General features: G+C 34.6%; 1 protein-coding gene across 3 annotated transcripts in view; it reads right to left on the reverse strand.

Annotated features, from left to right (window-relative positions):
• The window catches only part of jp (junctophilin), a 397,633-nt gene that overhangs the window by 32,184 nt on the left and 352,803 nt on the right, over positions 1-12,646 (reverse strand). The gene's annotated exons all lie outside the window — the stretch shown is intronic.

The following is a 12,646-nucleotide window of genomic DNA, read 5'->3' on the forward strand; positions in this document are numbered from 1 at the left end:
ATCATTCATGCATGTTTTAGCTAGAAAATTAGATTCCTCACTATGCCGCAAATGTTTTGAAGTCTGGTGTTTTATACCCTTTTTTTTATACCTTTCTGCACGACGCAAGTCATTAAAAACCTACCTGAATCACAAGCGTCTCTGCACAACAGTAGACGTCATTGTTGTGGATGATCCAACTACTGATTGATTTGGTTTATTTTACTTCGCTTTTCTACCACTTTTGGTCAATTGCGAATATGAATATGAGTGATGATATTGATGAAGGGACACTGACAAAGAACACCCGTGCTCACGCCGGGATTCGAACCAGGGACCTCTGTCGTCTTGGCGCACTGTGCAAAACACTCTGACACGGAGGTCAGATCCAAATATCCAAAGATCCAAATATCGTACACTCTACTGACGTAACAGTGCCGATTAGTAATTCAGACCACTGTTTATTACATCTTGAGAATGCTGATAAACATTTTAAAATAATTTTGTCCAGAGACAATTGAGATGATTCGATGTTAAGAGTTTTCAAATGAATGGTAAACATTTCCATTGACACAATATTAAGCAGTTAGATAAGAACGAAAAAATAATAATAATAAAAAAAATAGTTTTGCGGGTTAAGTGGTAAAGCAGCCACAGGCTGAATTTCTACCATGAGGACTTCACCAACTTATTTGACAAAAACTGTGTTGATATTTTAGTTTCTAATGCACATCGCAGTTCGTGCGATAAATTATACAATGCAGTGGTCATTAAGAAGCGGTATATTTGAGATTGGTAAAGTTACGTCAGTCAATATTGCGTATTGTAGCATCACATACCACGAGTTGTATGAGCGCGAAGAACCAAGTAGGAATTCTACCGCTGTCGTCTGCTTCAGAAGGCAGGAAGGGTCACATTAACCAATCACGGTAGACCTCTGCTGCAGCTCCGTACGCTGGCGTATGAGAGAGTATTTACGCGCGTGCTGTAGAAATCGAAGCTTTCCCTCCAGAAAGGCAGCAAGCAATATAGAGTCTTGTACGCCGAACCTGCTCGGCGTTCGGCCGGGAAAGGCATTGAAAAGAGATGCTAGAACGAGTGTTGAGAGTGGAGCGTTGCAAGCGGATCGCGAAAAATAGCTATTATAATGCCATGAAGGTCAAACATATATGGAAATAGTCAAGTTTTACTTTATATTCACAGCATTTACGCATTTTTGAAATTTTAAATCTGGGAACGCCGGGCGTACGGGCGTACTATAACGCTACGCCACTGATGAAAGTGAACAATACTAGCGACTTGCTTCATTTCTGTGCGATTTTAACACAACAACGACGTTCGGAAATTTGAAAAGAACAACTTGTTCAAAGGAGGCCAATGACATACATGGCGACTGGAGGATTTTTTTCATGGAGAGGCAAGCAAGGCAAGGCATTTTTCCACGAAGAGGGATCGAGGTATACCTCCCCCCTTAATAGTGTTACTCACTATCTCATAAAAAATTTCCTTGTTTGAAGTTAACATGTTCCTGCAACGCTCTTATAATAATTAACATAAATGACTGTGACTGAAATGTACACTTTTAGATGGACATCCATTGTTTTAAGTCCACTTTATGCACAGTTTAAAGTGGGATCCGAACTACTATGTGCCTCCACCAGAAACCCGAGATCCCTTGATTACAAGACACAACCAATTGAGGTACAAAATTCAGTTATTAATCAAATGTTAAATACGTTGTATAGGTGACAACTACTGGTGAGTGTTCAGTTTGTGTACGTTGGGTAAAATAAAGAAATTGCTACTATGCAACCTGAAGTTGTGCAATTTGGAAAATAAAATTACACAATAAATACGAAATTATGTAGTCACTTTCCTATCAATTCACTTTTTTTGTCTGCTTCACTTTCCTGAAAACGTCCCGTTGCTTTGTTACTCCTCTTTTCATATGCGTTCACTTTACATAATACATAGCCTACCTTCCGTCTGCCCAGATGCTATGGTGTCAGGTCAAAACACCAGCGCGCAGGAACTTCTTACAAGTTAGTTAAAATCCCTTGGGCCGCACTGTCCCCAACAACAAACGATAACGTTCGTTCGCGAATTTTTGGCCTCCTCGTATTTGAAAAAGTATGAAGTGGTACGTTTACTAGAACAAATAGAACGAATTAACAAGGAAACTACCGTCACAATATAACTCGCGTTAAATAATTTCCCGAGAAAGACCTGATGATACTTGAAAGCAAATGAAATTTTTGTTCCAATGCGACTTGAAGAAAAGAGGAAGAACAAGTAGGCGGACAACAAAACTGTGTCTCAGCAGTGCAAAGGAAACCATACACCAACTTGCATTGAGCTATATACATTCATCGAAAAACACAGACTACTTGAAACACAAGAAGAAACCATTCTTAACAACAATTTTGAATAAATAAAGACAAGAGCCGCTGATCTTTATAGACTGCCGACAGTACAGGAAAATAAATGCGGACTCTCTTGGAGTAGGATCAATGCTTGCCTGTTATAAATAATAAAAGCAGTCTCACTTCAGTAGCTACCTAACATTCGACCCTCAAAATGACAACGACAATGAAAATATGACACTGTAAGAGGTAATGTGTTCGGTAGAATATAGGTTTTGGACAGGGGGTGCTGAAGGGGGTGCGGAAGAAAACTAAGGGGTACCCTTCGTGCCCCCCTGGCGCCGCCCCTGCAATGAAGCAACTAAGGGGATGCTTTGCAAAAATTTTGGTAGCTGGGGGATACCATCTCCCTCCCCCACTTTAAACACTGTTTTGCACACAGAAATATATGCTCATTTACATTCATATCAAGGTTTTTCCGTGTTCTGATTTTTATATGGTTGCTATATATATACACACACACACACTTCAGGTGCTTCTGCAACATTATTATTTTTGATGAGAAGAATCTGTGCTAGAGGGGCACCTGGTTGACAAGTCTGAATTCCTTACCATCTCATGGCAAATATTATATGTAAAATACTCTTTTAGTATAAAATATCAATTTTTATATAGTATTTAGGGGTATGGTGCAGTGATATAGTGTGATGAATATGTAATACTCAGAATATGAATATAACATTATAGCAGTTTTATGAATGCTTATCTTTCTTTATTGTGAATAGGTAGGTTCTATTCTGTTTTTAATGCAACATCTCTTTTTACTGTATTTGAAAACTAGTGGCAAATACTAAGTATGTAGGGGAAGGAAGGGTAAAGTGGCCAGTGCGGGCAAAGTGGCCATGTGAGTTTTCTTCGCTGTATAGCGCTGTCGGTGTTGTCTGTGACTTTGAAGCGGGAGGCTGCACTTTTGTAGATGTGAACTCATTTAATTGTTTTTTTCGCAATTCTGATTGTAGCTAAGTGGTACAAATTGTTGATTATAGCTAAATAATAGTAAGCGTTATAATTATATGCTCTTGTGCTGTTTGATCAGCGTGAAATAACCTTTTAAATTATGTGTGTCTGAAAACGCTAAGTCATGTAGGTTAGACGTTAGACCACAGTTTTTGTAATGGAGTCATTCTGGGCAAAGTGGCGAAGAAACAGACAGACTCGAAAGGCAATGAAGGATGGATTAGATGTTTAAAATGTAAGAAGTGGGCACATGAAGAGTGCGCCGGTTGTGACGAAGATGATGATGAGTTTGAGTGCGAATTTTGCAATATGCCCACGCCTAATCCTTTATTGATAGACTATTGATTACGAATTACTATTTACTTTATCTTGCAAAGATTTGATACTTATGATAATACTTAAAAACATAATACTTATTCTTAATGTGTATTACTTCAGCTTGTGTTGATTAAATACACACTCTGAATCAATGTGATTTGTTCATTTACCTATGCAGGTAAAATGGGAAAGGGCTTGCACTTTACCCAACCTAGGCGGGCAAAGTGACCACTTCGTACTTCTTTTTTTTTTAAAAAAAAAAGTTATGTGTACATTTCTAAACAACAATAATTTAAAAAAATAGAAATTGGAAGTAAAATTGCTATACTTACTATTGGTCTATGTTTCTATAACCTTGGCGATTAAAAAGGTATGATAAGAATTCATCAAACCTTAGAGTGGCCACTCTACCCCCCTATGCATATACCAATTAGATGATACAAATAGAGGTAAATCAATTTCATATGCCAATATTCGTATCACCTAATTGAATCCAATAAATATCAAAACTCCAATTTCTTTTTTTATGACTGTCTATCTGTTAACACAGTACTTTGTGATATATGCTGAACTTATGATGTGCGCCACACTTCTTGCCACATATGGTGTTCGAATTGAAAAATATGCATTGTTGGAAGGGAACATTCTTATTTGTGTTTTAAGATTCTTAAGTGAGGTGACATTGTAATACCATGATAAATCATTCCAACTCACCTAATGATAAATATTTCACAAATAATTAAGAAACTGCATCATTAACACAATAAATGCACTTATTTGATCTTGGTGATGGCCTACCTGTCTCCATGATTTGAAGCTTATCTTCATGCAGAAGCAGATCAAGTGATGTCTATGTCAGTAGTTCAATAACTTTATCACCCATTTTAGCACTCACAGTATAACACACAATATCATTCATAATTCATTACTTTCTATCTCACCTCACTAATTTTATTCTTCCATACTTTTATCATAAAAAACCAAGATAACGGATGGATATAATCTTCTTTGCTCACTCTTGGCTTGCCACTAGATAGAGTTTATACAGATAGAAATGTACATAACGTCTTTCATTGGAAACTGTATAAAGAGAAAATCTTAGAAGCTCAGAAATCAAAGTCCCTATAAAATATTTTTTTTAATAGAAAGTGGGTAGCTTGACATGGGTAGTCTGCCCATCTTGTGGAATTCTGGTAGAAGAAAATGACTTGTCTTCCAGAAAGTTTGTGCTTGTGGTTCCTATAGTAAATTGCTAATTGATTCTTGTAACAAAAATGCTGTTTCTAAAAACATTTCTTCATTAACATCTCATTATAAAGAAATGAGTGACATATCAATTTATTCTCCAGAATCTAATGTTTACATTGGTGTAACACAGCACATTACCATATTGTTCCTCAACTACTGTTTATTGTTATATAAAGGGGTTATTGTTATTGCAAAGGGGTATTAATTACCCCTTTGCAATCCATTTTCAATACTTGTACTGCAAACGTTTATAGGAAACAACAACTGGGCCATTGGCTGCTAGTGACTTGCACTTTCAGAAGAGAAATACACCCTTGTATGAGGGTTGGAAAGAAAGTAGTGGTAATACCATACATGACAAACAGCTTATGGCAGAATCTGCAGACGTTTACATTCCCTCACAGTAATCCCCAGCCATATTTAGACCCTCTGACACACTGCTTGAAGATGTTGAACACCAGTAGGAGTGCTGTCATGTCAATGAAGGAGCATGTTATTGCTTGTAGGATGGTGTCTCTGGTGGGGAAATGCTGGACTCTGAGTGGTTCCTTGACTTTGAGAAAGAGATCGAAGTCGCAGGGGCTCATATCAAGGAAATATAGAGGATGCTCGAGTACCTCTCACCCCCCACCATGTAAGTAATTGACTTACATGAGCAGCGTTGAGACAGCAGGCATTGTCATGAAGGCAACGGCAGACGTGTTTGGAAATTTCACCATTTCCTTCACAGAACAGAATGATGATGTTCCAAGAACTTATGGTAGCACTCGGCATTCACAGTCTGGCCTGGAGGAACCGCATAATGGAATATGACACCCTCCACATCATGCATCATATGCCACTATCAGCATCACTTCCACATTTCCAGGTTCTTGGCACAGTTTTTTGAGTTGGGGGATGATGGGTGGAATGGCATTTTATTTCTGGACTCCTAGGATCAAACCCACGTTTCAGCCATGGCGATGACTCTGTCAAGAAATATGTGACCTTCCATGTTGTGACATGCAAAATGGTCACTTTAAAGAGTGTAACATGCTAATTGTTTGAACCTCAGTTGAAAATGCACCCATCGGGATGCAATTTGCTGTACCCAAGCATATGGTGTAAATCATGTAATACTGTCGTGTGAGTTGTTCTTACTACTGCAACTAACTCCCTCGCTGTTCATCCCCAATTCACCTGCAGTAATGATTGAATCACATCAACATAATGCACGTAAAGATCAGGATGCCTTGACATGACACACCCTCCTCACTATGATGTCCTTGTCGGAAGGCTGATACCCAATGGACCAGCATCAATATGGCAAGACTTCATTGCCACAAGCTTCTCAGAGACCCGCATGACATTCCGTCGCATTTATGCCATGTGCCACCTCAATTTTTATCCATGCATGCTGCTGACTCTTCGAAAACATTGCTTTAGAGCTGTCCAATTTCACAATACCACTTCACAGCTCTGTATTCGTCCATCTGTACACACTGCACTAGCAAAATTAATGCATTGAACAGCTAGTCTACCCTCTAGAGATGCTGGGAACAGCAACGTCCTCTCTTGATCATGCCACTACTTTCTTTCCAACCCTCACATAATCCCCTCGCTGTTGTCATGGCAAACCTATGGTTTATGCCATTGTGTTGGAGAAGACGGAGTCGAGAAGATTGCAGAGATGGAGGGGCTCTTGTGTGTGAACTGTGAAGCATCATTCTCATCATTAAAATGAACATCTTTATGCACATTACTATTAGATTTCCTCCCCCCTATTTTAGTCTCTGGACTTAGAGGTTCAGAGGTAGCCTAGCTAACCTAGAACATACTCTCCTGACAACAATGTTAAAGAATTCAGTCATATCAATTATGATTGTGGAACATTTCAAACTCTTATTTGCAAACAAATACATGATATCATGTGTGAAATAAATGCTGTGTTCAAAATATTCATAATAAAAGTAACTTTCTAAAATCTTTTTGGACCAAAATTACTTTCACCCTTTTTCTATTTCAAACTGCATTAAAGTTCATTTTGATGTGAATCACACATATTGCCACTGGCGTATGAATGGGGGGAGGAGGTTGATTGTATCCTCCAAAATTTTGAAAAAAATCCAAATTTTCAAATAAAAGCAGTGGATAAGCGAAAGCGGCACCCCACCCACCTACCTTAATATGACCTCTGATTACTATATTTGTCTTTGAATAACTTTTAAAAAGGAGGTTAAAAATGATAATGACGAAGTATTTTATTGTGTACCTGCAGCTATGCAATATACACCTTTACAATTTCAGTCCCCTCTGGGAAAAAGTACTGCATATGCTAGTGCATATCGCATTGGTGATTGGATCCTACAAATCCCAGACAATTGAATATGCGACCATGTAATGTGAAGGAATATGTTTACACATACTTACTTACCTTTGAACAACATTACCTTTTTTATTTTTTTATTCTCTAGAAGTGATAGAGTTACGATATAATCATATTACCATATAACCACTGAAATGCTATTAATCCATATAATGCCACATGTGGAAATTTCATTATTTTCTTGTATTAGGTTATTTCTATGTCTCGTCACATTTCAAGAGTACCGAACATTTGTGATATCACTTTTGAGGACCTTGATTTAGAACATAATAATCAACCCATGGTATTTAAACTTATGTTGCATTCTAAACTAAGCATGATCATTCAAACCAATAGCATGCAGCTTGGTTTATCCAAAGCTCTGCACAGAAGTTTTAAAATGTTTATATGTTAAAAAATATGTTCTAAAATTCATACTGAGCACCCTCTGAAGACAAAAAGTAACATCATGCAGACAAGAGGCCTGAGGTTCATAGGCAACTGAGGTTTGATTGATTTAAACCAATCTAAATCCACAGAGGTCTAATCTATATAAGATCTTAAAAATGAGGTAAACGCTATCTCACCTACTTAATTAGAAGATCTACACCATGCGGTTAGTTACAAATGTCATGACTAATGCATATAATTTAAGGATCAAGCATAGAAGCAATTCAATAGACCAGCCAATGCACCAAAAGTACACAATGTGAGTCAATATTAAATGAAAGTGTAACTAAAAGTTGTGGTGTATACAAAATAACTTTAGAACGAAGAACCTTTGGTACAAGAAAATATTTCCTGAATTTTACTAAGTTCTGCATTTTATGACAATTTCTGTACATATGATACCTTCAAAACTTTCAACTTATGAAGAAGATAGATAATTTGTTTCATCAAGCAAATAAAAAAAATGCAATATGTATTTTCTGTTAAGTATTACAAGAGATGAACATATTTCTGTTTCTGATTATATTTGATATACAATTTACCTTTCTAAATATAATATAGAAATCAAGAACACAATCATTTGTATAAATACAACCAGGTTACTCCGTAAGAATGTGAAGGTATACAGTGTATAATATACCTTCTTGAAACGTTTTTGTAAAAGGATGTGACTTAACCAGAGATAGAAAATGATTTCTTGCTATTCCATGACACTGTAGCTACCAATGAGCTACTGAGTCAAACTCTTTATTTACCACACTTTCACAATTTATGTTAATGTTTAAATATGCATGCATTTTTAATTTTGTCAGGAATATGTGTAATTTAGTGTGTGGACATCAGACATAAGTATCGTTCAGATTTCAACATTTTTTAATATTTTCTTATCATGTTTTCTCACAATTGCAAAAGTGAATATTTTTTTAAAAGTATACTACAATATAATTTATTTATACATTCTTAATTTTAATACAAGAGTAATATTTTCATTTCATCACTGACTGTATGGAGAAATATTATTTCCAATTTGAATATTTATGCTTAGACATATTAGAGAATATTATATTTCCTTATATTATGTAATGCATTCTTTAATAATCAGATTTTTAAATCCTGCAATTTCATGTGTGATATGTGATGCTGTGATGTGTTATAAGCTTAAATGTGTCCTTAGGCTCTCCTATCTCAGATGTTAGCTTTCACGGTATCTGGAATTTCATTGTCACTGTACTCAATTTCACATTTTGGACTTGACCATGCAATCTGTAATCTAAATCTTTTTTGGACATCAACAAAACTATCAGATATTGCATCGTTTGTAGAATGCAAATATTATTTTATTTTCCTTTCAAAAATTATAATTCGACACTGATATCAGCAACAAGAGACTTATGTATGTGCATAGAATCAGGCGTACTAGTTGGACATGTTACCAATGATGTATAGATTAGTAGACCAAATCATCCGGGAGTCATATACCTAGTATTGAACAAAAAAAAATACCTGTCAGACACTTTCAATCAAAGCACAACTAAAAGGCGAAAAACTACAAAGGTGTGGTGTCTCAAATAAACATTGTAGTGGGTCAAGGCAAGTTCATTGTCTGGTCTGAAATAGCAGATATTGTGCTAGTGAACATGACAAATACTTTTTTTTTTGCTTACCCTCACAATGAATCAAACAATATGTGATAGAAAAATGCATGTCGATATTGTATAATCAGGTGGTATATATCACAATAGAATCAGTTAGAGAAATATAAATTTTGAAATGCCAATCTGAACAATGCATCTATCAGCTTGATGGGAAGTAGGAATTCAATCAACTTTAACACTCCTTGTATAATTCAATTAAAATACTAATCCTTGACTTTCAAAAAATACATGGGCGCTCTAGGAATGTGATTGCATCAGTAATGTGTTCCATAGTTAGACATAATTAATGTGTTTCTTACTTCTCCACTTCTTTAATTCTTCACATTATATTTTCTCACTGTTTTTAGCATGAGACGATAACTGTGTTGCATGTCACTCCAGTTTTCCAGGCTTTCTGGAGTACTTCCTTGACAAGCTGGAGTTTGCTGTCTTTGCAACAAAGCGATATGATGTACCCACTTTGAAAAACCTTTCTCTTTAGACAACAATATTGACACCATGATTATGAGAGCCTGTGTTGTATAATAATAGTAACAGTCAATTATATACAAATAATTTCAGCTGGAAATATACCCCACCTACATCTTCAATAATAAAATGCAAGATTCACTAAGGGTGCTTGTAAATTATGATTATGATTATTATTACTTCCACTGAACTCATATTTAGCTGTATTTGTTTCACCATAATTATGCTTAGAATTAACTTCAAATAGTTATACAAACAGAAGGGTTGATGTTAATTGCTACCTGTTTTCATGAGCTTCACACACAGAGAGAAGAGAGAGAGGGAGAGTGAGGGAGAGCAAGAGAGGAATCAGGGAGAGAGAGAGACAGAAGATTTGAAATACTGATCAAGGATGTTTTGTTACAAAAAAAAAAAGAAAGAGAGATTTATGTTTCAGATGATGACAATGCAGAGATTGGCAGGATATGTTCAAACAGTGACCTAACACCTAACATAAATGTTAACGTAGAACACCCATTATTTAATTTTCAGCAGTGCAAACAAATTTCTTATATTGATCCTAATCTAAGTGCTTCTGAAGATTAGATAGTCAGGATAGAATTTAAGAGCTTGTTAGAACAATATGAACCATACGTTCCCAACTCCCGTTGAATTTACATAATTCAATATATGATAGTGTAAGTTATAGAAAAAGTGTCATTCCTTGACCCATATACTTAGATTAACCTATGTGTTTTATCTTAGAGCTGGAACTACAAAAATATACTAACATTACTCTAGATCTATTTATCAAATATACGAACTGTTGCATCTTGGGAAAGGGTTACTAAATATATAAATTGATTAAAATATATGTAGAGAGTGCGTTTGTTGGTCAGCACAAAAATTTAAAAGCAGGGCAATTTACCAGTAATTCTAATGTACACACGACATAGAGAAAAGTAGAAGACCTCATATTGGAATATTCTATTATATATATTTCACACATAAAGATAAAATTGAATTAATACTACAACACACACACATACACACAATACAAAGGTAAGTACAAAGTTCTGTGCATTATGATGATGTTATAATTTTTTTGTTTGTTTTTACATTAATGTAAAACATGTTTAGAATATTCCAATTCTGAAATTTTAATTTTAAATTGCTATATGTTAGTGTTCAGAATGGCTTGCAATGCTAATCTTTGAAATAGACCTGAACTCAGTGAAGTAATGTATATTATGATATTTAATTGAGTATATGTAAAGTTACACTTCCTTACTTGTCAATGTATTATACCTTGGATCGATTATCCTAACAAAAGTTATCTCTGAATTTGCTTATGCTGTCAAGTGGATTTTAATAATTATTATAACCTTAAAAAGTTGATTTTGGATATTCAGAATGTACCATCTGCAAACACAAAATATCAGAACCATATTTCTCCAAAACTTCATCTTCATGTACAATCTTCGCTGAGAGTGGAAGATGATTATGCAATAAAGATAAGTGTAGACATTATTCGTAAATGGTAGCAGAGTATACTCTTCAAATCAGAATTATCTGTGAATACCTTCGCCAATTTCACCATAGTGATCAATGTATTTGCATCTCAATACGGAATAATTTAGCCACATTCTATCAATATTTTTATCAAGTTTTAAAACTTTGGTGTAAAATAGCCCTCTGCAATTAAACTATTTTCTAAAACATTCATGTGACAAGATATACTTTCCAAATTCCCTCTTCAAAGAATTTTTCCTGAGAGAATATCTAGTTAAAGTGAACCTTAAGGTAGAAAAGCACCATAGAAACCAAACATACAAAAAGTAATATGTAATTCCAAAAATAATGGAGGATAATAATTTATTGGGATTTTATTCATATAAGCACATGAATTACATCTTAAATATGGAAACCTTTATAAACCACGGTATGGATAATGGTAAACATCTATGTGTAAAGCATGAGTTAACAGAAACATACAGGTTTTTCACTGTAAAATTTTGTTAAATAAGTATGTTGACTTTGTATTTAAAGTTATAGTTATCTTGACTATCATTTTTAAAATTCCAAATAAAAATGTAGCTGTGATTTACTTTTACTATATCATCAAAATTTCTTTTAATATACATGCACATTGATGTCATTTATGAACAATTTAAAGAAAAACAAAATAAAATCTTGAAGTATTATTATATTTTCTCCCCTTAAATAACCTAATTTTGAAATTAGAAACTTCTTCTCTATATGTGATGTTTCAAATCAAGTCCTACTCATTTCATGCTTCTAGAAGTTATTGATGTAAATATTCAAACAAATATGCCAATTTATTTCACATTTTAAGACACTGCAAACTGTACAAACACCAAAATATGTGTAGCAATATATATCACAGCAACAATTAATTGATCTGGAAGTTGTTTTAGATCGGGAAGTAATACATCCCACCCACGAACTTTAACTTTTAATTAATGCAAAGAGGAAAACACGTAGAATATTTTAAAGCATTTTAATTTTCTATTTTTAATCCGTTGTAATGAATAATTTCATGACACAGTGTTGCTCTTGTTTGTTAAATACCATTACTAACTCTGTCCTTCAATGGGCAAAAATTTTGATTTTTTTTTCATCCATTAATTCTATTATATTGCACATACAAATAGTATCAAATTACAAGTATGCTTTTTATGAAAGTGTTAAAGTATATATTTTTATAATATCAGAATATATCAAGAATGTTTATATGAAGTAGCTGGCAATTATAATAAAAATAATTTTCTATTATTAGTAACCAATGAGTTTATGAATATCCC

The sequence above is a fragment of the Lepisma saccharinum genome, chromosome 20, assembly GCF_977018435.1.
Source record: "Lepisma saccharinum chromosome 20, izLepSacc3.1, whole genome shotgun sequence".
Classification (NCBI taxonomy): domain Eukaryota; kingdom Metazoa; phylum Arthropoda; class Insecta; order Zygentoma; family Lepismatidae; genus Lepisma; species Lepisma saccharinum.